A 23,162-nucleotide genomic window follows, 5' to 3' on the forward strand; every position below is an offset into this window, starting at 1 on the left:
GCTTTCCACTAAAATCATCTTTCCACCAAAATCCAAATCTGTGAGAGAGAGAGTTGGGTGTTGGGGAGAGTATCATTTGAAGCACAAGAGCAAGGATTTCATCATCAACACACCATCTATTACCTTTTGGAGAGTGGTGTCTCCTAGATTGTTTAGGTGTCACTTGGGAGCCTCCGTCAAGATTGTGGAGTTGAACCAAGGAGTTTGTACGGGCAAGGAGATCGCCTACTTCGTGAAGATCTACCCTAGTGAGGCAAGTCCTTCGTGGGCGATGGCCATGATGGGATAGGCAAGGTTGCTTCTTCGTGGACCCTTCGTGGGTGGAGCCCTCCGTGGACTTGCGCAACCGTTACCCTCCGTGGGTTGAAGTCTCCATCAATGTGGATGTACGATAGCACCACCTATCGGAACCACGCCAAAAATCTCCGTGTCTACATTGCGTTTGCTCCCTCCAAACTCCTGCCTTTACCTTCATATGCAAATGTTTTACATTCCGCTGCTATACTCTTAGACTTGCATGTGTAGGTTGATTGCTTGACTTGTGCTTAGTTGCTAAAATCTGCCAAGACTTAAAATTGGGAAAATGCTAGATTTTTATTTGGTCAAGTAGTCTAATCACCCCCTCTAGACATACTTTCGATCCTACAAGTGGTATCAGAGCTTTGGTCTCCATTTGCCTTGATTTCCAAAGGTTTTGGTGATCATAGCCTTGGTTTCACAACCTAGGAGAGTATGGCATCAAGCGAGGGAAATTACCACCTTAGAGGTTCTTACTTTGATGGTACTAATTTTGCTAGTTGGAAGCATAAGATGAAAATGCATATTCTTGGAAATAACCCCGCCGTTTGGGCTATTGTGTGTATTTGCTTGCAAGGTGAATTCTTTGATGGGAGAGAACCGAACCATGAAGCTACCGCGAAAGATTTGAAGATGCTGCCATACAATGCTCAAGCTTGCGATATCCTCTTCAAGGGATTGTGCCCCGAAGAATTCAACAAAATCAGCCATCTTGAGAATGCAAAGGAAATTTGGGATACTTTGATTGATATGCACGAGGGTACTAACTCCGTCAAGGAATCCAAATTGGATGTGCTTCAAAGTCAACTTGACAAGTTCAAAATGAAGGATGGTGAAGGTGTCGCTGAAATGTACTCTAGGCTTGCTCCCATCACAAATGAGATTGCCGGCTTAGGAAGTGAAGAGATGGCCGATAAATTCATCATCAAGAAGATCCTAAGAGCCTTGGATGGAAAATATGATACCGTGTGCACATTGATCCAAATGATGCCCAATTACAAAGATCTCAAGCCAACGGAAGTCATTGGAAGAATTGTTGCTCACGAGATGTCACTCAAGGATAAGGAAGAGCTTCACAACAAGTCAAGTGGTGCTTACAAAGCCTCATGAGATACTCCTACATCATCAAGTGAGAAACAAACCTTCAATGAGGAATTGAGCCTAATGGTGAAGAACTTCAACAAGTTCTACAAGAGTAGAAGCAAGGAAAGAAGTTCCAAGTCAAGGTCCTACAATGACAAAAGATCTTCAAGCCATGAGCGTAATTGCTACAATTGTGGATGACCTAGACACTACTCCAATGAATGTACAGCCCCCTACAAATGAAGAGAAGATTCACCCAAAAGAAGAAGTAGAAGAGAAGAATCACCACCAAGAGAGAGGAGGAGTAGAGATGATCGCTATGAACGGAGAACCTCTCGTACAAGCAAGGCTACGGAAAGAAAGGACAAATCATCAAAGAGATACACAAAACGAAGACATCAAGCTCACCTTGGTGAATGGGTATCCGGATCCGACTCCGACCATCACTCCGAAAGAAGTTATCACTCCGACTCCGAATATACTCAAGATGAAGGTGTTGCCGGTCTAGCACTTGTGTCAACCAACTCCTACGACATATTTGACTCACCAAATGAAGGAATTGGAAGATGCTTCATGGCTAAAGGCCCAAAGGTATCACATCCCGAGTATGTTGATTTCAATAGTGATAAAGATGATTTGCTAGGTGATGATGATTTACTTGTTGACAACTCTAGTGATGAAAACTATGATGAACTTGCTATTAATCATGTTAATCAAGATAAAACGAATGACGATGATAAGAAGGAGACTGAGCGTCTAACTAAAGAACTAAACACTCTTAAGTTAGCTCATGAAACTACCTTAGAAGATCATCGAGAACTTTTAAAGACTCATGAGAACCTACGCTTTGAAAAACTCAATCTTGAGCAAGAACATGGGTTCTTAAAAGCAATCAATGATGATCTTCGTAAGAAAATTTCCTCTTACATTGCCAAGCGTTTACTCTTGTCTACTTACATGCCTCAAGTAAAATCTAGCAACAAGAGTAAGAAAGATTCTTCTTCTAGTGGTAACAATAATCATGCTAAATCCAATGTTGTTGCTTCTAGTAGTTCTCTTGTTTCCACTAATGATTCTCTTAGCCAAGTTACACTTGAGCAAGAAAATAGCTTATTGAAGGGAATCATAGAGAAAGGTGTTTACAAGAGCCTTGCCGGAAGTAAGCAATTTGAGGAAATTGTATGCAAGCAAGGAAGGCACCGGAAGAATCAAGGTATTGGTTTTGAATGAAAGTTCAATTCCAATGGAGTTGAGTGGGAAGAAGATCAATATCCCAAGACGAAATTTGTTCCTCGACAAGAGAAGTATGATCCTACTTCCACTACAAAAAAAGACACATCCGTGACATTTTGGGCCGAACGGAAAAAAATTCTGTCATACTTATGACACTTCTATGACGATAATTGTGACAAAACCCGGTATCATCATAGATGTGGTGGGGTCCTACTTCTATGACAAAAAATCATGACAGAAAATGGGCTTTTCATCCTGGGCGGGCCGGAGACGCAGCTGCATGACATTCTTTGGGCCGTCCATGACGGAAAAAACCGTGGTAGAAAAAACGGCGCGGAAAATATCGGGGATTCCTCAGTTACGGTGGGTGGTCGGGAGCCGAGCGATGCGCGTTTCTCTTGTACGTACGCGCGTGTGTGCGAGGCGTTGGGCTCTAACTGAACCCGAGCGAGGCGTTGGGCTCTAACTGGACCCGAGCGATTGCACTACACGCTACGCGTTACCGAACCCGAGCAATCAATCGATGGATGTAAACTAAACCCGATCGAGCGATTCCTTCGCTACTGCTGCTAACTGAAGCCGATCGATGCTGCCTCTGGATGAACAGTGAGCGTTGTTGGGGGGTTTGGATGAACAGTTCCCGGTGGGGGTGGATGAACAGGACCCCGTGGTGTTGCCTCTGGATGAACAGTACCCCGATCGATCGAGCCGGTTGGGGCTGGATGAACAGGACCACGTGGAGGGCTGGATGAACAGGACCACCCCGTGGAGGGCAGGATGAACAGTAGATGGTGGAGGGCTGGATGAACAGTAGCCCGTGGAGGGGTGGTTGAACAGGAGCCCATGGAGAGGGCTGGTTGAACAGTAGCCGGTGGAGTAGCGCGCGGTAGAGGCTGGATGAACAGGAACCCGTGGATGAACAGTCGGAGGTGGAGGCTGGAGGAGGTCGACGGTGGATGAACAGTAGCCCGTGGAGACTGGAGGGGGTCGACGGTGGAGATGAACAGTATCCCATGGAGTCCCGTTTTGCGGTACGCCACACCCCTCCCGATGAACAGGACCCCCGTTTCGACCGTAGCGCTCCAACACAAGTCCGTTTCCTCTGTTTTGCGGTATGCCACACCCCTCCCGATCAACAGGACCCCCGTTTCGACTGTAGGAGGTCCGTTTCCTCCATTTTGCGGTACGCCAGACCCCTCACGATGAACAGGATCCTATTTCGAACGTGGCCGGTCGAACACAAGGCCGTTTCCTCCGTTCTGCGGTACACCAGGCCTCGTTTCCATCGGCTGTTCCGTCCAAGCCCTCCCGATGAACACGACAACGCATTCCGTTCTGACCCAGCCGGTTGGCTCCCCATGAACACGATGACGATGCTGTTTCTCAGTTCCAACCCAGTCATGTAAACGAGCCCTGGCCGTACGTATGCACGAGTAGACGTTCGAGACCCTGCCCGTATGTACGTACGTGGTCGTATTTTCTTTCTTGCACACTGGCCGCTGTACGTACGTGTACATGCTACGTGCGCGCCTCTACTACGACACGTGCATGCCTCTGCATCGACCAGTATGTACGTACACGTTCGCGACCAGAATGACAACGCTACGTACGCTTCGACCAGGTGGGTCCCGACTGTCAGGCACTTCCTTGCATGCGAAGATGTAGCTGGTGGGTCCCAGCAGTCAGGGGGGCGAATCGTTTTTTTGTTGCCCGGACGCACTTCCTTGCGTGCGAAGATGTAGCTGGTGGGTCCCAGCAGTCAGGGGAAACGTTTTTTCGCAAAATACGGTGGCCCGTCCGGTGGGTCCCCGCTGTCAGGTGGAGGAATAATTATTTTGCGCGTAATAAGGAGGCACTTCCTTGCTGCGGCCGTGGACCCAACTGTCAGCCTCTCCACGTACAGTACTCTTCCGTTGGAAGTCGTTCCTTGACCACGTTGACCACGCCACGCCGAGAGCACCAGGGCGGTGGACGATGGCGAGGCCTAGGAAGGGGACGACGCGGAGCCGTGGAAGACGCGGCAGTGGAAGCCCGCGCAGAGAGGAGTACGAGGGTTCACTGGTTCGGCTGCGGTGTGATGCTGGCGTCGCCGCAGGGCCTGGCCAGCGGTGGGAATAGTAGGGGGCGGTGAGGCCTCCGCGGCAGCACAGCCGGCCACGGGAGGCAGGAGCATGCGGCACGACCGGTGCTGCTTTGGGTGGCTGGAGCAAGAAGACCAGAGGTTGAAGAAGCACTACGGCCGTTGGATGGACATCGTACGGTCACTGGAGCTAGAATCGTTCATATTGACTAAGTTGACAAAGCACTCCGTCCCCGTCAACTTAGTAGGCCCACAAGTCAGCCACCCACCAAGGTGGGTCCCAACTAGCAGGGGGAGTATTCATTTTTTATGCGTAATAAGGAGGCACTTCCAATGGGTCCGAGCTCACAGCGGGGGGAACTTTTTTTCATGAAATACGATGGCCCGTCCAGTGGGTCCCAGCAGTCAGGGGGGAACGTTTTTTCGCCAAATACGGTGGCCCGTCCGGTGGGTCCCTGCTGTCAGGTGGAGGAATAATTATTTTCCGCGAAATAAGGAGGCACTTCCTTGCGGCTGCAATGGACCCAGCTGTCAACCTCTCCATGTATAGTACTCTTCCGATGGAAGTCGTTCCTTGACCATGTTGACCACGCCGCGTCGAGAGCACCAGGGCGGTGGACGACGGCGAGGCCTAGGAAGGGGACGACGCGGAGCCGGGGAAGACGCGGCAGTGGATGCCCACGCGTAGAGGAGTATGAGGGTTCACTGGTTCGCTGCGATGTGAGGCTGTCGTCGCCGCAGAATAACAGGGGGTGTGGGTGAGTAGAGGGATGGCCTGGCCAGTGGTGGGAGTAGTAGGGGGCGGTGAGGCCTCTGCCGCATCGCAGCCGGCCACGGGAGGCAGGAGCACAAGGCACGACCGGCACTGGTTTGGGCGGCTGGAGCAAGAAGACCAGAGATTGAAGAAGCACTACGGCCGTTGGATGGACATCGTATGGTCACTGGAGCTAGAATCGTGCATATTGACTAAGTTGACAAAGCCCTCCGTCCCCATCAACTTAGTAGGCCCACAAGTCAGCCTGCCACTATACCGGGTCCCAGCTAGCAGCGGGAGTATTCATTTTTTTTGTGCGTAATAAGGAGGCACTTGCGTGCGAAGATATAGCTGGTGGGTCCAAGCTGTCAGCGGCGGTAACGTTTTTTTCTCGCAAAATACAGAGGCCCTTTCGGTGGGTCCCAGATGTCAGGTGGAGGAATCATTATTTTGCGTGTAATAAGGAGGCATTTCCTTGCGTGCGACCGTGGACCCAACTGTCAGCCTCTCCACGTACAGTCCACTTCAGATGCATATCGGTCGTTGACCACGTTGACCAGGCCGCGCCGAGAGCACCAGGGCGGTGGACGATGGCGAGGCCTAGGAAGGGAACAACACGGAGGCAGGGAAGACTCGGCAGTTGTTTCCCACGCGGAGGGGAGTACGACTGTACGAGGGTTTACTGGTTCGTCCGCCGTCGCCGGAGAATAACAGCATGTGTGGGTGAGTAGTGGGGTGGCTAGGCCAGCGATGGGAGTACGGTGGGGCGGTGAGGCCTGTGCGGCAGCACAGCCGGCCGCGGGGAGGAGAGAGCAGGCAGTCCCGCCGGTGCTTGTTTGAGTGGCTGGAGCAGGCAGAGCAGAGATTGAAGAAGCACGACGGCCGTTGGATGGACATCCAACAGTCACTGCTTGTGCGTCAACTTTTTTTTAGGAAAGCCTCAAATCTGTGGAAAACATCATATAGCCCATCTGCCATTATTTCTAATAATTTACAGCCCATTTGCTAATTCTTAAGGTTTTTTTGGAGCCCATATTCTTTTTGTTAGCATTACAGCCCATATTGTGGCCATGGTTAAAAAATTATACGAAAGTTTGCATATTTCGGTGCGGTCCGAACTGTTTTTAATCCCGAAATTTCGAGTCACATTCAAACTGATTTTAAAAATAAATGTATATCAATATAAAATCCAACAAATTGTCCACGCGTAAAAATCAATGCAATTTAAAATCTTGAAATGAAAAAAAGAAATTTGAAACTAGTTGCCGGTTTGATGTGTTTTAAAAATGTACAACCCATTTCTCATTACTGATAGGCCATTTTTCGGCCAGTCGAATGAAGCTCTCCTCGTCTTGAAAGATTTGCAGCCCAACAGGCCTGACAAAGTGACTTACTTGGCAAATCACAAAAAAACTGGGGTGTGGCCGTGGACCCAGCTGCGGCCGTGGACCCAGCTATCAGCCTCTCCATGTACAGTACTCTTCCGATGGAAGTCGGTCGTTGACCATATTGACCACGCCGCGCCGAGAGCACCAAGGCGGTGGACGACGGTGAGGCCTAGGAAGGGGACGACGCGGAGCCGGGGAAGACGCGGCAGTGGATGCCCACGCGGAGAGGAGTACGAGGGTTCATTGGTTCGGCTGCGGTGTGAGGCTGCCGTCGCTGCAGAATAACAGGGGGTGTGGTGAGTAGACGGATGCCCTGGCCAGCGGTGGGAGTAGTAGGGGGCGGTGAGGCCTCCGCAGCATCACAGCCGACCATGGGAGGCAGGAGCACGCGGCACGACCGGCGCTGATTTGGGCGGCTGGAGCAAGAAGACCAGAGGTTGAAGAGGCACTACTGCCGTTGGATGAACATTGTACGGTAACTAGAGCTAGAATCGTTCATATTGACTAAGTTGACAAAGCCCTCCGTCCCCGTCAACTTGGTAGGCCCACAAGTCAGCCTCCCACGATGCTGGGTTCCAGCTGGCAGGGGGAGTATTCATTTTTTTGTGCGTAATAAGGAGGCACTTCCTTGCGTGTGAAGATAACTGGTGGGTCCGACCTGTTAGCGGGGGGCACGTTTTTTTCACGAAATACAGAGGCCCTTCCGATGGGTCCCAGATGTCAGGTGGAGGAATCAAAGACTTGAGAAGGTGTACAGAATAAGCTAGTGTACCAGTAAAGAGACGTTGCTGAGTTTTAGAAAAAAGAGAGACGTGCTCCTGTAGCTGGTTCGAATCCAAACCTAGACTATGACTATATATGGTGCTACGCTACTCTGCAAGTAATGAAACTGACATATCCAACGTTCGCTTCTCCTCTTCTCTACTTACTCTGCCTAGCATCACAAGCTCTAGCCGCAGCAACCATGTCCGCTGGCTGCTCGTCCACCTGCTCTTCAGCAGGCAACAACCAAATATGCGCCAAGTCGCCACCCGTACCATCGCCTGTGGGTCTCATCACACCCCCGCTGCCACGCGCACCGCAGCTGGTTGCTCATCGCAACCCGCTACCATTGGTGTGGTGCCACTGCTGCAAATCACGCAGAGTCATCCGTCGCGTCTCAACCACAATCCTCAACCCTGGCCGAGTCTTCTACAAATGCCCGAATCATGGGGTAATAATATGTTTAAGTGTTGTTTTGCTGCTTTCAGTTGCTGATTTTTTTAATAGTTTGGTTGATGTTCTTCCAATTTGATTCGTGCAGAAAAGGGAAGATTCGTGTGATTTGTATTTCTGGGAAGTTCCTGATGTGGGGGAGTGCAACTACGCTGATTATTTGGTTAGCCGAGGAATCCCAATACCAGCAGGTTGGGGTGTTGGACAAGTAACTGAAGGAACGGCAGAAGAGGAAGATGCAGAGCAGAAGGTTAAAGATGCAGTTCCTCTGATCATGGCCAAGCAACAACTGCTGAACGGCCTTGACAGCAATGAGGAGATGAAAGAGCTTGTGAAGATAATGGGCAAAATTGATGTGCTCTGTAGGATGATTGTCTCTTTATTTGCAGTGTATGTAGCACTCATGATGTATTCAATGGCTATGACATTAGCACTTTGCTGAAACTAGTAATGAATGAAACCTGTGTAGCAGGCTGGGCGTAGTGTTGTGAACATCTAATGATTTCTATTAACGGAAATCAGGGGGTATCCCCTTTTGCTCATAAATAAATAAATAGCAGAGGCCCTTTTGGTAATAAATAAATAAATTAGCAGAGGACCTGTCGGGTCAGCTTTGTTCTCATTCGAAGACGTCGAGCAAATTGCAGTCCAACAGCAAACTATGTCATCAAATTCAAGTTTCACAGCCAAATATAAGTACAACTAAACAACAATGTCATCATGTTTTAGTCGTCATACAATCAACAAACACAAATCAGCATACATAACAAGTGATGTTCTCACAGGAAAATACTAAACAACATGTTCATCAGGTTTCAGTAGTCATAGCAAACACAATTTCACATAGTAGATAAAAAACGTCTTCTGACAGGCAAATATGACAAAAGCAATGTAATCATCATCCGTAGCAGCAACGTCAACATCTTCGCCATGTGTATCAGTCTGAATCGTAATTCCCCATGGTGTCATCTTCTTCTTCGTCCTCAACGTCCTCGAACGTTGGCTTCTTCTTGATCAACCCTTGTATGTCCACAGCACGACAGGCAATCTTTTCACCGGCGTCATTGACGTGATGGTTCTCAAAGATATTAGGAACATCTGTGTTATCTTGTACATCAGGAGCAGTGTAAGCATCATCTTGTTGTGCAACTTCATTAAACGAATTCCTTTGCTCAAACCTTTGCACTACTCTCCAGTCATCACTACGTGCAAATGTGTCTTCCAAGAAAAATATCTGTGTTGCTTGATTTGCCAAAATAAAAGGCTCATTGGTCTGGTACGCCGCCTTGACATTGATGGATTTGAAATAATCATCAACTCTGGGTTTTGCGATCCTGGAAAACAGGTTATACCAACAACAGCACAACAGAACCACACACCGATGATCCTCGAAACTAGAGATATACTGCAACTGAAAAATGTCTGTTATGTTAGCATACATTTCAGTTGTCTCTTTGTCATACGTATCCGTGCTTATGATGGCACTGTTTTGTGTCTTCCTGCCTTCGTCTCGTGCAAGGGTGTTGTAGCGCACATCTCCAACAACGCAAGATTCATAATGTCTTACCCGAGTATCAGGACCAATTGCTAGTGAGTAAAGGGCATCATCAACTGCATGCCCATCCTCCCGCATCTTCTTAACCTATGGTTAGAAAATAGACAAGCTGATCATCTTATGTACTCAATATATTAAAAAACTGACAGTGCAATTCAAAAGCTTACATGGCTCTTGAACCATTTCGCAAATCCTGCCATAACCAGTTTGTCAATGTTTCTTGGATTTTGTGGCAGTAACTCCTTTTTGTAGATGCTGCACAACATAGTGATCGCGTCAAACATCTAAATATATAAGAATGTGCTGCAAGTTTAGTAGATTACGATGTATAAGCTGCAGTACTTAGCACTTACTTGATATAAGGTAGTATCTCAGGACAGTTATTCAACACATAGCAAACCATTTTGTCCAAATATTTAGGTTTGTCCTCTTGTCGACTCTTCCCTCTAACTCGAACAGAATAATCAAAAACATTGAGCCCGGGATTGTCTTCATCCACGTCTTTGCTAAGCTGATCAGCTGTTTCAATGTATTTTGAGCAGAATGTCAACGCTTCTGTAGCAATGTAGGCCTCTGCAATGGAACCCTCGGGTCTACCTCTGTTCCTAACATAGCCCTTGAAAGTGCCTAGCCGCCTTTCAATAGGGTACATCCAGCCATACTGTACTGGACCTCTAAGTAGTGCCTCATCAGGTAGATGAACAGCCAAATGCACCATCACATCAAAGAAGGCTGGAGGATATATCTTCTCAAGGTCGCATAGGATAGTTGGTATCTTGTCTCTAAGACGCTCCAAAGCATCTATCCTGATATTTCTACTGCAGAGTTCCCTGAAGAATTGTCCCAACTCTGCAACTGCTCTGTATAAGTCAGGGCGGCCCAATCCTCTAAGGATAACAGGTAAAACCCTTTGAAGTAGGACGTGGCAGTCATGAGTTTTCAACCCTTGTACCTTGTTTCCATATGCACTGACTCTCCTTTCAGGGTTGGAAGCAAATCCATGTGGGAATCTCACACATGACAGGACCTCGCAGAATTCTTTTCTTTTTACCTTGTCCAAGACGTACACAGCTGGTGCCATATCCCATGGTTTACCTTCATCTTGCACCTGCAAATCCTGTCTGATACCCAGGTGTGTCAAATCAATCCTAGATTTTAAGGCATCTTTCATCTTGCCTTCAATATTAAGAAGTGTGCCGATAATGTTGTCACATATATTTTTCTCGATGTGCATCACATCAAGATTATGCCGCAGATCCAAATCTTTCCAATACTCCAAGTCCCACAAAGTGGACCTGCGGGTAAACAATAATCTCTCTTCTGCCATGCCATGCTTCCTTTTCCCGCTACCATTATCAGGATGGTTTCCTGGTGTAATATGCCTGACCTTCTCTAATTCCACTTGCAACTCATCGGCGGTGAGCCTCTTTGGCGCATCACGGTTTTCATGCTTTGCATTGAACACATGTCTTCGGTATTTCCTAGGATGCGGCTTGTCCTTGGCAAGGAAACAGCAGTGTCCAATGTAACAGATCTTGCTAAGTATTGCGTATGACAGCGGATTCCTGTCACAGCGAACACATGCATTGTAACCATGTGTCGTTCGCCCTGACATAGTGCCCAAAGCCGGATAATCATGGATGCACCAACTTATAACAGCACGCAGAAAGAAATCAACTGGTGGGCTGCTATATAGGTCTCTAGTGAGAACACCCCTCCATAGCTATTGAAGTTCCTCCACAAGAGGCTCCATGAACAAATCAAAATCCTTTCCAGGACTTTTTGGACCTGGGATGTGAAGGAAATATGCCCTAGAGGCAATAATAAAGTTATTATTTATTTCCTTATATCATGATAAATGTTCATTATTCATGCTAGAATTGTATTAACCGGAAACATAATACATGTGTGAATACATAGACAAACAGAGTGTCACTAGTATGCCTCTACTTAACTAGCTCGTTAATTGAAGATGGTTATGTTTCCTAACCATAGACATGAGTTGTCATTTGATTAATGGGATCACATCATTAGGAGAATGATGTGATTGACTTGACCCATTCCGTTAGCTTAGCACTTGATCGTTTAGTATGTTGTTATTGCTTTCTTCGTGACTTATACATGTTCCTATGACTATGAGATTATGCAACTCCCGTTTACCGGAGGAACACTTTGTGTGCTACCAAACGTCATAACATAACTGGGTGATTATAAAGGTGCTCTACAGGTGTCTCCGAAGGTACTTGTTGGGTTGGCGTATTTCGAGATTAGGATTTGTCACTCCGATTGTCGGAGAGGTATCTCTGGGCCCACTCGATAATGCACATCACTTAAGCCTTGCAAGCATTGCAACTAATGAGTTAGTTGTGGGATGATGTATTACAGAACGAGTAAAGAAACTTGATGGTAACGAGATTGAACTAGGTATTGAGATACCGACGATCGAATCTCGGGCAAGCAACATACCGATGACAAAGGGAACAACGTATGTTGTTATGCGGTTTGACCGATAAAGATCTTCGTAGAATATGCAGGAGCCAATATGAGCATCCAGATTCCGCTATTGGTTATTGACCGGAGACGTGTCTCGGTCATGTCTACATAGTTCTCGAACCCGTAGGGTCCGCATGCTTAAAGTTCGATGACGGTTATATTATGAGTTTATGTTTTTTGATGTACCGAAGGTAGTTCGGAGTCCCGGATGTGATCACGGACATGACGGGGAGTCTCGAAATGGTCGAGACATGAAGATCGATATATTGGACGACTATATTTGGATACCGGAATGGTTCCGGGTAAGATCGGGATAATATCGGAGCACCGGGAGGTTATCGGAACCCCCCGGGAGGTATATGGGCCTTAATGGGATTTAGTGGAAAGGAGGGGAAAGGAGCAAGGGAGGCCCCCCCAAGCCCAATCCGAATTGGGAGGGGGGCTGCCCCCCCTTTCCTTCCTCCCTCCTTCCTCTTCCTTCCCTCTCCCTCTCCAAATAGGAAAAGGAGGAGTCCTACTCCCGATGGGAGTAGGACTCCCCCCTTGGGCGCGCCTCCTCCCCTTGGCCGGCCCTCTCCTCCCCCCTTTATATACGGAGGAGAGGGGCACCCCATAGACACAACAATTGATCCCTTGGATCTCTTAGCCGTGTGCGGTGCCCCCCTCCACCATAATCCACCTCGGTCATATCGTAGCGGTGCTTAGGCGAAGCCCTGCGACGGTAGAACATCATCATCGTCACCACGCCGTCATGCTAACGGAACTCTGCCTCAAAGCTCGGCTGGATCGGAGTTCGAGGGACGTCATCGAGTTGAACGTGTGCTGAACTCGGAGGTGCCGTGCGTTCGGTACTTGATCGGCCGGATCGTGAAGACGTACGACTACATCAACCGCGTTGTGCTAACGCTTCCGCTTTCGGTCTACGAGGGTACGTGGACACACTCTCCCCTCTCGTTACTATGCATCACCATGATCTTGCGTGTGCATAGGAACTTTTTTGAAATTACTATTTTCCCCAACAGTGGCATCCGAGCCTGGTTTTATGCGTTGATGTTATATGCACGAGTAGAACACAAGTGAGTTGTGGGCGATACAAGTCATACTGCTTACCAGCATGTCACACTTTGGTTCGGCGGTATTGTTGGATGAAGCGGCCCGGACCGACATTATGCGTACGCTTACGCGAGACTGGTTCTACCGACGTGCTTTGCACACAGGTGGCTGGCGGGTGTCAGTTTCTCCAACTTTAGTTGAACCAAGTGTGGCTACGCCCGGTCCTTGAGAAGGTTAAAACAGCACTAACTTGACGAACTATCGTTGTGGTTTTGATGCGTAGGTAAGAACGGTTCTTGCTCAGCCCGTAGCAGCCACGTAAAACTTGCAACAACAAAGTAGAGGACGTCTAACTTGTTTTTGCAGGGCATGTTGTGATGTGATATGGTCAAGGCATGATGCTATATTTTATTGTATGAGATGATCATGTTTTGTAACCGAGTTATCAGCAACTGGCATGAGCCATATGGTTGTCGCTTTATTGTATGCAATGCAATCGCCCTGTAATTGCTTTACTTTATCACTAAGCGGTAGCGATAGTCGTAGAAGCAATAGTTGGCGAGACAACAACGATGCTACGATGGAGATCAAGGTGTCGCGCCGGTGACAATGGTGATCATGACGGTGCTTCGGAGATGGAGATCACAAGCACAAGATGATGATGGCCATATCATATCACTTATATTGATTGCATGTGATGTTTATCTTTTATGCATCTTATCTTGCTTTGATTGACGGTAGCATTATAAGATGATCTCTCACTAAATTTCACGATAAAAGTGTTCTCCCTGAGTATGCACCGTTGCCAAAGTTCGTCATGCCCAGACACCACGTGATGATCGGGTGTGATAAGCTCTACGTCCATCTACAACGGGTGCAAGCCAGTTTTGCACACGCAGAATACTCAGGTTAAACTTGACGAGCCTAGCATATGCAGATATGGCCTCGGAACACTGAGACCGAAAGGTCGAGCGTGAATCATATAGTAGATATGGTCAACATAGTGATGTTCACCGTTGAACACTACTCCATTTCACGTGATGATCGGTTATGGTTTAGTTGATTTGGATCACGTGATCACTTATATGATTAGAGGGATGTCTATCTAAGTGGGAGTTCTTAAGTAATATGATTAATTGAACTTAAATTTATCATGAACTTAGTACCTGATAGTATTTTGCATGTCTATGTTTGTTGTAGATAGATGGCTCGTGCTGTTGTTCCGTTGAATTTTAATGCGTTCCTTGAGAAAGCAAAGTTGAAAGATGATGGTAGCAATTACACGGACTGGGTCCGTAACTTGAGGATTATCCTCATTGCTGCACACAAGAATTACGTCCTGGAAGCACCGCTAGGTGCCAAACCTGTTGCAGGAGCAACACCAGATGTTATGAACGTCTGGCAGAGCAAAGCTGATGACTACTCGATAGTTCAGTGTGCCATGCTTTACGGCTTGGAACCGGGACTTCAACGACGTTTTGAACGTCATGGAGCATATGAGATGTTCTAGGAGTTGAAGTTAATATTTCAAGCAAATGCCCGGATTGAGAGATATGAAGTCTCCAATAAGTTCTACAGCTGCAAGATGGAAGAGAATGGTTCTGTCAGTGAGCATATACTCAGAATGTCTGGGTATAACAATCACTTGATTCAACTGGGAGTTAATCTTCCGGATGATAGCGTCATTGACAGAATTCTTCAATCACTGCCACCAAGCTACAAGAGCTTCGTGATGAACTATAACATGCAAGGGATGGATAAGACGATTCCCGAGCTCTTCGCAATGCTAAAGGCTGCGGAGGTAGAAATCAAGAAAGAGCATCAAGTGTTGGTGGTCACCACCAATTTCAAGAAAAAGGGCAAAGGGAAGAAGAAGGGGAACTTCAAGAAGAAGAACAAACAAGTTGCTGCTCAGGAGAAGAAACCCAAGTCTGGACCTAAACCTGAGACTGAGTGCTTCTACTGCAAGCAGACCGGTCACTGGAAGCAGAACTGCCCCAAGTATTTGGCGGATAAGAAGGATGGCAAGGTGAACAAAGGTATATGTGATATACAAGTTATTGATGTGTACCTTACCAGAGCTCGCAGTAGCACCAGGGTATTTGATACTGGTTCTGTTGCTAATATTTGCAACCCGAAACAGGGACTACAGATTAAGCGGCCACTGGCTAAGGACGAGGTGACGATGCGCGTGGGAAATGGTTCCAAAGTCGATGTGATCGCCGTCGGCACGCTACCTCTACATCTACCTTCAGGATTAGTTTTAGACCTAAATAATTGTTATTTGGTGCCAGCGTTGAGCATGAACATTATATCTGGATCTTGTTTGATGTGAGACGGTTATTCATTTAAATCAGAGAATAATGGTTGTTCTATTTATATGAGTGATATCCTTTATGGTCATGCACCCTTGAAGAGTGGTCTATGTTTGATGAATCTCGATAGTAGTGATACACATATTCATAATGTTGAAGCCAAAAGATGCAGAGTTGATAATGATAGTGCAACTTATTTGTGGCACTCCCGTTTGGGTCATATTGGTGTAAAGCGCATGAAGAAACTCCATACTGATGGACTTTTGGAATCACTTGACTATGAATCACTTGGTACTTGCGAACCATGCCTCATGGGCAAGATGACTAAAATGCCGTTCTCCGGAACTATGGAGCGAGCAACTGATTTGATGGAAATCATACATAGTGATGTATGTGGTCCAATGAATGTTGAGGCTCGCGGCTGGTATCGTTATTTTCTCACCTTCACAGATGATTTAAGCAGATATGGGTATATCTACTTAATGAAACATAAGTCTGAAACATTTGAAAAGTTCAAAGAATTTCAGAGTGAAGTTGAAAATCATCATAACAAGAAAATAAAGTTTCTACGATCTGATCGTGGAGGAGAATATTTGAGTTACGAGTTTGGTCTACAATTGAAACAATGCGGAATAGTTTCGCAACTCACGCCACCAGGAACACCACAACGTAATGGTGTGTCCGAACGTCGTAATCGTACTTTACTAGATATGGTGCGATCTATGATGTCTCTTACCGATTTACCGCTATCGTTTTGGGGTTATGCTTTAGAGACAGCCGCATTCACGTTAAATAGGGCACCATCAAAATCCATTGATACGACGCCTTATGAACTATGGTTTGGCAAGAAACCAAAGTTTTCGTTTCTTAAAGTTTGGGGCTGCGATGCTTATGTGAAAAAGCTTCAACCTGATAAGCTCGAACCCAAGTCGGAGAAATGTGTCTTCATAGGATACCCAAAGGAAACTGTTGGGTACACCTTCTATCACAGATCCGAAGGCAAGACATTCGTTGCCAAGAATGGATCCTTTCTAGAGAAGGAGTTTCTCTCGAAAGAAGTGAGTGGGAGGAAAGTAGAACTTGATGAGTAATAGTACCTGCTCCCTTATTGGAAAATAGTTCATCACAGAAACCGGTTCCTGTGACGTCTACACCAATTAGGGAGGAAGTTAATGATGATGATCATGAAACTTCAGATCAAGTTATTACTGAACCTCGTAGGTCAACCAGAGTAAGATCCGCACCAGAGTGGTATGGTAATCCTGTTCTGGAGGTTATGTTACTAGATCATGACGAACCTACGAACTATGAAGAAGCAATGGTGAGCCCAGATTCCGCAAAATGGCTTGAGGCCATGAAATCTGAGATGGGATCCATGTATGAGAACAAAGTATGGACTTTGGTTGACTTGCCCGATGATCGGCAAGCCATCGAGAATAAATGGATCTTCAAGAAGAAGACTGACGCTGATGGTAATGTTACTGTCTATAAAACTCGACTTGTTGCAAAAGGTTTTCGACAAGTTCAAGGGGTTGACTACGATGACACCTTCTCACCCGTAGCGATGCTTAAGTCTATCCGAATCATGTTAGCAATTTCCGCATTTTATGATTATGAAATTTGGCAAATGGATGTCAAAACTGCATTCCTGAATGGATTTTTGGAAGAAGAGATGTATATGATGCAACCAGAAGGTTTTGTCGATCCAAAGGGAGCTAACAAAGTGTGCAAGCTCCAGCGATCCATTTATGGACTGGTGTAAGCCTCTCGGAGTTGGAATAAACGTTTTGATAGTGTGATCAAAGCATATGGTTTTACAGACTTTTGGAGAAGCCTGTATTTACAAGAAAGTGAGTGGGAGCTCTGTAGCATTTCTGATATTATATGTGGATGACATATTGTTGATTGGAAATGATATAGAATTTCTGGATAGCATAAAAGGATATTTGAATAAGAGTTTTTTGATGAAGGACCTCGGTGAAGCTGCTTATATATTGGGCATTAAGATCTATAGAGATAGATCAAGACGCTTAATAGGACTTTCACAAAGCACATACCTTGACAAAGTTTTGAAGAAGTTCAAAATGGATCAAGCAAAGAAAGGGTTCTTGCCTGTGTTACAAGGTGTGAAGTTGAGTAAGACTCAATGCCCGACCACTGCAGAATATAGAGAGAAAATGAAAGATGTTCCCTATGCTTCAGCCATAGGCTCTATCATGTATGCAATGCTGTGTACCAGACCTGATGTGTGCCTTGCTATTAGTTTAGCAGGGAGGTACCAAAGTAATCCAGGAGTGGATCACTGGACAGCGGTCAAGAACATCCTGAAATACTTGAGAAGGACTAAGGATATGTTTCTCGTTTATGGAGGTGACAAAGAGCTCGTCATAAATGGTTACGTCGATGCAAGCTTTGACACTAATCCGGACGATTCTAAATCGCAAACCGGATACGTGTTTATATTAAACGGTGGAGCTGTTAGTTGGTGCAGTTCTAAACAAAGCGTCGTAGCTGGATCTACATGTGAAGCGGAGTACATAGCTACTTCGGAAGCAACAAATGAAGGAGTCTGGATGAAGGAGTTCATATCCGATCTAGGTGTCATACCTAGTGCATCGGGTCCAATGAAAATCTTTTGTGACAATACTGGTGCAATTGCTTTAGCAAAGGAATCCAGATTTCACAAGAGAACCAAGCACATCAAGAGAAACTTCAACTCCATCCGGGATCAAGTCTAGGTGGGAGATATAGAGATTTTAAAAATACATACGGATCTGAATGTTGCAGACCCGTTGACTAAGCCTCTTCCATGAGTAAAACATGATCAACACCAAGACTCCATGGGTGTTAGAATCATTACTGTGTAATCTAGATTATTGACTCTAGTGCAAGTGGGAGACTGAAGGAAATATGCCCTAGAGGCAATAATAAAGTTATTATTTATTTCCTTATATCATGATAAATGTTTATTATTCATGCTAGAATTGTATTAACCGGAAACATAATACATGTGTGAATACATAGACAAACAGAGTGTCACTAGTATGCCTCTACTTGACTAGCTCGTTAATCGAAGATGGTTATGTTTCCTAACCATAGACATGAGTTGTCATTTGATTAACATGATCACATCATTAGGAGAATGATGTGATTGACTTGACCCATTCCGTTAGCTTAGCACTTGATCGTTTAGTATGTTGCTATTGCTTTCTTCATGACTTATACATGTTCTTATGACTATGAGATTTTGCAACTCATGTTTACCGGAGGAACACTTTGTGTGCTACCAAACGTCACAACGTAATTGGGTGATTATAAAGGTGCTCTACAGGTGTCTCCGAAGGTACTTGTCGGGTTGGCGTATTTCGAGATTAGGATTTGTCACTCCGATTGTCGGAGAGGTATCTCTGGGCCCACTCGGTAACGCACATCACTTAAGCCGTGCAAGCATTGCAACTAATGAGTTAGTTGCGGGATGATGTATATCTGAACGAGTAAAGAGACTTGCCGGTAACGAGATTGAACTAGGTATTGAGATACCGACGATTGAATCTCGGGCAAGTAACATACCGATGACAAAGGGAACAACGTATGTTGTTATGCGGTTTGACCGATAAAGATCTTCGTAGAATATGTAGGAGCCAATATGAGCATCCAGGTTCCGCTATTGGTTATTGACCGGAGACGTGTCTCGGTCATGTCTACATTGTTCTCGAACCCGTAGGGTCCGCACGCTTAAAGTTCGATGACGATTATATTATGAGTTTATGTGTTTTGATGTACCGAAGGTAGTTCGGAGTCCCGGATGTGATCACGGACATGACGAGGAGTCTCGAAATGGCCGAGACATAAAGATCGATATATTGGACGACTATATTTGGATACCGGAATGGTTCCGGGTAAGATCGGGATAATACCGGAGCACCGGGAGGTTATCGGAATCCCCCGGGAGGTATATGGGCCTTAATGGGCTTTACTGGAAAGGAGGGGAAAGGAGCAAGGGAGGGGGCGCCCCCCCTTTCCTTCCTCCCTCCTTCCTCTTCCTTCCCTCTCCCTCTCCAAATAGGAAAAGGAGGATTCCTACTCCTGGTGGGAGTAGGACTCCCCCCTTGGGCGCGCCTCCTCCCCTTGGTCGGCCCTCTCCTCCCCCCTTTATATACGGAGGAGAGGGGCACCCCATAGACACAACAATTGATCCCTTGGATCTCTTAGCCGTGTGCGGTGCCCCCCTCCACCATAATCCACCTCGGTCATATCGTAGCGGTGCTTAGGCGAAGCCCTGCGACGGTATAACATCATCATCGTTATCACGCCGTCGTGCTGACGAAACTCTCCCTCAAAGCTCGGCTGGATCGGAGTTTGAGGGATGTCATCGAGTTGAACGTGTGCTGAACTTGGAGGTGCCGTGCGTTAGGTACTTGATCGGTCGGATCGTGAAGACGTACGACTACATCAACCGCGTTGTGCTAACGCTTTCGCTTTCGGTCTACGAGGGTACGTGGACACACTCTCCCCTCTCGTTGCTATGCATCACCATGATCTTGCGTGTGCGTAGGAATTTTTTTGAAATTGCTACGTTCCCCATCAGGATGAGCAAGGCTATCATGTAGTTTGATTCTTTGGTGCAGACATTTGGAGGCATGTTGTAAGGGATAACAAGCACTGGCCACATGCTATATGTGGCGCTCTGGTGGCCAAATGGGTTAAATCCATCTGAAGCTAAGCCAAGTCTAATGTTTCTCGGGTCAGCAACAAACTTTTCATGCTTCTGATTGAAGCTTTTCCACTCAGTACCATGTGATGGATGGCTCATTACATTCTGATCTCTGTACTCCTGGTTCCTAGAATGCCACAGTACATCCTCTCTTGTTTCAGCATCATGAAACAACCTCTGCAATCTTGGTGTAATTGGAAAATGTCTCAGAACATTATGAGGAATCCTCTTCACAGCATCGCCATCTTTCCATCTTGATGATTTGCATTTCGGGCATTCACTTAAGTTGGCATAATCCTTCCAGAACAGAACACAATTATTCTTACAAACATGGATCATATCATATCCAATTCCAACTGCACGAAGGAAATTCTTCATTTTACTGTAGGAGTGTGGCAGCTCAGACGCATCTGGGAAAGCTTTGCGGAAAGTAGCCAACATCGCATTGAATGATTTGTTGGTCATCCGCTCAGATGTCTTCACCTGAAGAAAGGTGACCATAGCTGAGAATACTGACAGCTTATTTCCTGGGGTGACAGCCACGTTGCATTGTTCCAACATGCGGGCCCACCATTTTTCTTCTGCACGTGAAAGTTCATGGAATGGACGAGCATTTCGTAGCATTGTTTCAATGTTGGTCAAACTCACTGGCTCCGCTGTCGGTGTTCTGGGAATGGGGGTCCCCAGACTTGCCTGCCTGCGGCCCACAGCGTGGCTAAGCCAGCAGGCCGTACAGCTCATCTTCACCGACAAGGCATCCAAGAACCTCACGAGGGTCCAAGCCTCGTGAGGCGGACGACGCAAGACCTCCTCTGGAGTGGCCTAGCCAGGCAGGCTCACGAGGAGCGGAGATATCAAGGCAGGGCAAACCTCACGAAGCCCTCGTGACGTGAGCCATGACGAATGACACCAGGCAGGCGCCAGCGCGCGCAGCGTCCTTATTTCCTCTTTGGTGCTAAAGAGGCCAGCGCAGGCGAAGAGTACCGAGGCATCAGGCAAAGGTTGCTATATTGGTGCAACGAGGCCAAGACCAGGAGGATGGCAAGACGGAGGTCATCGTGGAGCCCAAGACGGCGTCACCACCAGAGCTTTTCGCAGGCGAAGACCACTTTTGTCAGGATAGCTTGTACTAGCTGCCCCCCTTCAAATTTGCCCGCTGTTGTTGGCTCCCTTCCCGCTCGATATTTGGGAAGAGGACCAGGGCCTATATAAGTAGAGCTAGCCACCAAAGTAGAGGCATCTCATCTTAGCTTGATCCAACCCGATCGAGAGCCTACCCTAGCCACAAGAACACCTCAACCTCAGGAGGCTGTTCTTCCCGTGTACTGTTCATCATCAGCCCTAGAGGCAATCCACCACCACCACACTGGAGTAGGGTATTACACCACAACGGTGGCCCGAACCAGTATAAACCTCGTGTCTTTCTGTGTTGTGAGTTCGTCGAGTTCGTCCGCGAGATCTTAGCGAGCTAGGGCATAGATCGGTAGGAGGGAAAGACTTCGCACGCACCCCACTGTTCGAACCTTAAGGGTTTGCCGGAACCTCACATACGACATTTGGCACGCCAGGTAGGGGTGCACCGTAGCTTCCCTTCCATCAGTTCATCGCTCCATTGCTCCGTCGTCTCCATGGCGGACGCTCGCCGTGCTCGAGCTGAGCGTCGGGCTGCCCTCACCGCCCGCGTCGCTTAGACGGCTCCCGTTGGCGGGCCACCTCGTCGTTCTCCATCTCCCGCCGCCAACGCTGCCACTGGCCAGGCGGGGAACGAGCAGCAGGCATCCTCGCTGCATCCTTCGGTGTGGCAGGACGGCCGCACCGCTACTCTATCACTGACCCCTGCCGGTTCTTCGTCTCACGCGCGCCGCGCTCCCATGGAGGCACGGGCCGCGCTCCTCGCGGCGAACGAACTCCTGCGCTACCGCCCCGTCGACGACCTCTATGAGGAGTGGCTCGACCGCTTCGCCGAGCTCGTCCGCGCCGCAGAGGGCTCTCCGGCGCCGTCCCTCTCTCTACCTCCCCCTCAACCAGCCATGGGCGACGAGGCTCATGGCGTGCCTCCACCACCTCTGCCCCAAGACGGTGCCTTGGCACCAAGGCGCGCGGCTCCACGGCGTGATCCGCCGCGCCAGGTGCCCGCGCGCGAAGAGAGAAGCTGCCAAGAAATCCCGCGGCCGCGAGAAGCTGCACCTGCGCTCCCCGCGCCACCTCGACAAGACCGCGCACCGCCCGCAGCGGCGCAGCGCGGACCTCGTCAAGACCAAGCTCCACCTCCGAAGCGGGCCCCGACAACCACGGTCGGCTGCCGCGCCTTCACCCCCGAGCTACGTAGCGTCGCCTGGCCAGGCAAGTTCAAGTCGGGTCTGCCTCCTCGCTATGACGGCACCGCCGACCCCGCGGAGTTCCTGCAGCTCTATGAGCTGAGCATCGAAGCGGCCAACGGCGGCGAAAAAGTCATGGCGAACTGGTTTCCCATGGTTCTCAAGGATGGAGCTCGCTCCTGGCTCCTGAACCTGCAGCACGGCTCGATCTCCTCCTGGGGCGAGATGCGCGACCGCTTCGTCGCCAACTTCCAGGGCACTCGCGACCGCCCACCGGCCGCGGGTGATCTACGCCGCATCAAGCAGCAACCAACAGAGACCCTCCAGAAGTACATCCAGCGCTTCAACAACACCCGCATCAAGATCCTGATACGTCTCCAACGTATCTACAATTTTTGATTGCTCCATGCTATATTATCTTCTGTTTTGGACATTATTGGGCTTTATTATTCACTTTTATATTATTTTTGGGACTAACCTATTAACCGGAGGCCCAGCCTAGAATTGCTGTTTTTTTGCCTATTTCAGAGTTTCGCAGAAAAAGAATATCAAACGGAGTCCAAACGGAATGAAACCTTCGGGAACGTGATTTTCGGAACGAACATGATCCAGAGGACTTGGACCCTACGTCAAGAAATCAAGCAGGAAGCCACGAGGTAGGGGG

Source organism: Aegilops tauschii, chromosome 6 (genome assembly GCF_002575655.3).
Source record: "Aegilops tauschii subsp. strangulata cultivar AL8/78 chromosome 6, Aet v6.0, whole genome shotgun sequence".
In the NCBI taxonomy this organism is placed as follows: domain Eukaryota; kingdom Viridiplantae; phylum Streptophyta; class Magnoliopsida; order Poales; family Poaceae; genus Aegilops; species Aegilops tauschii.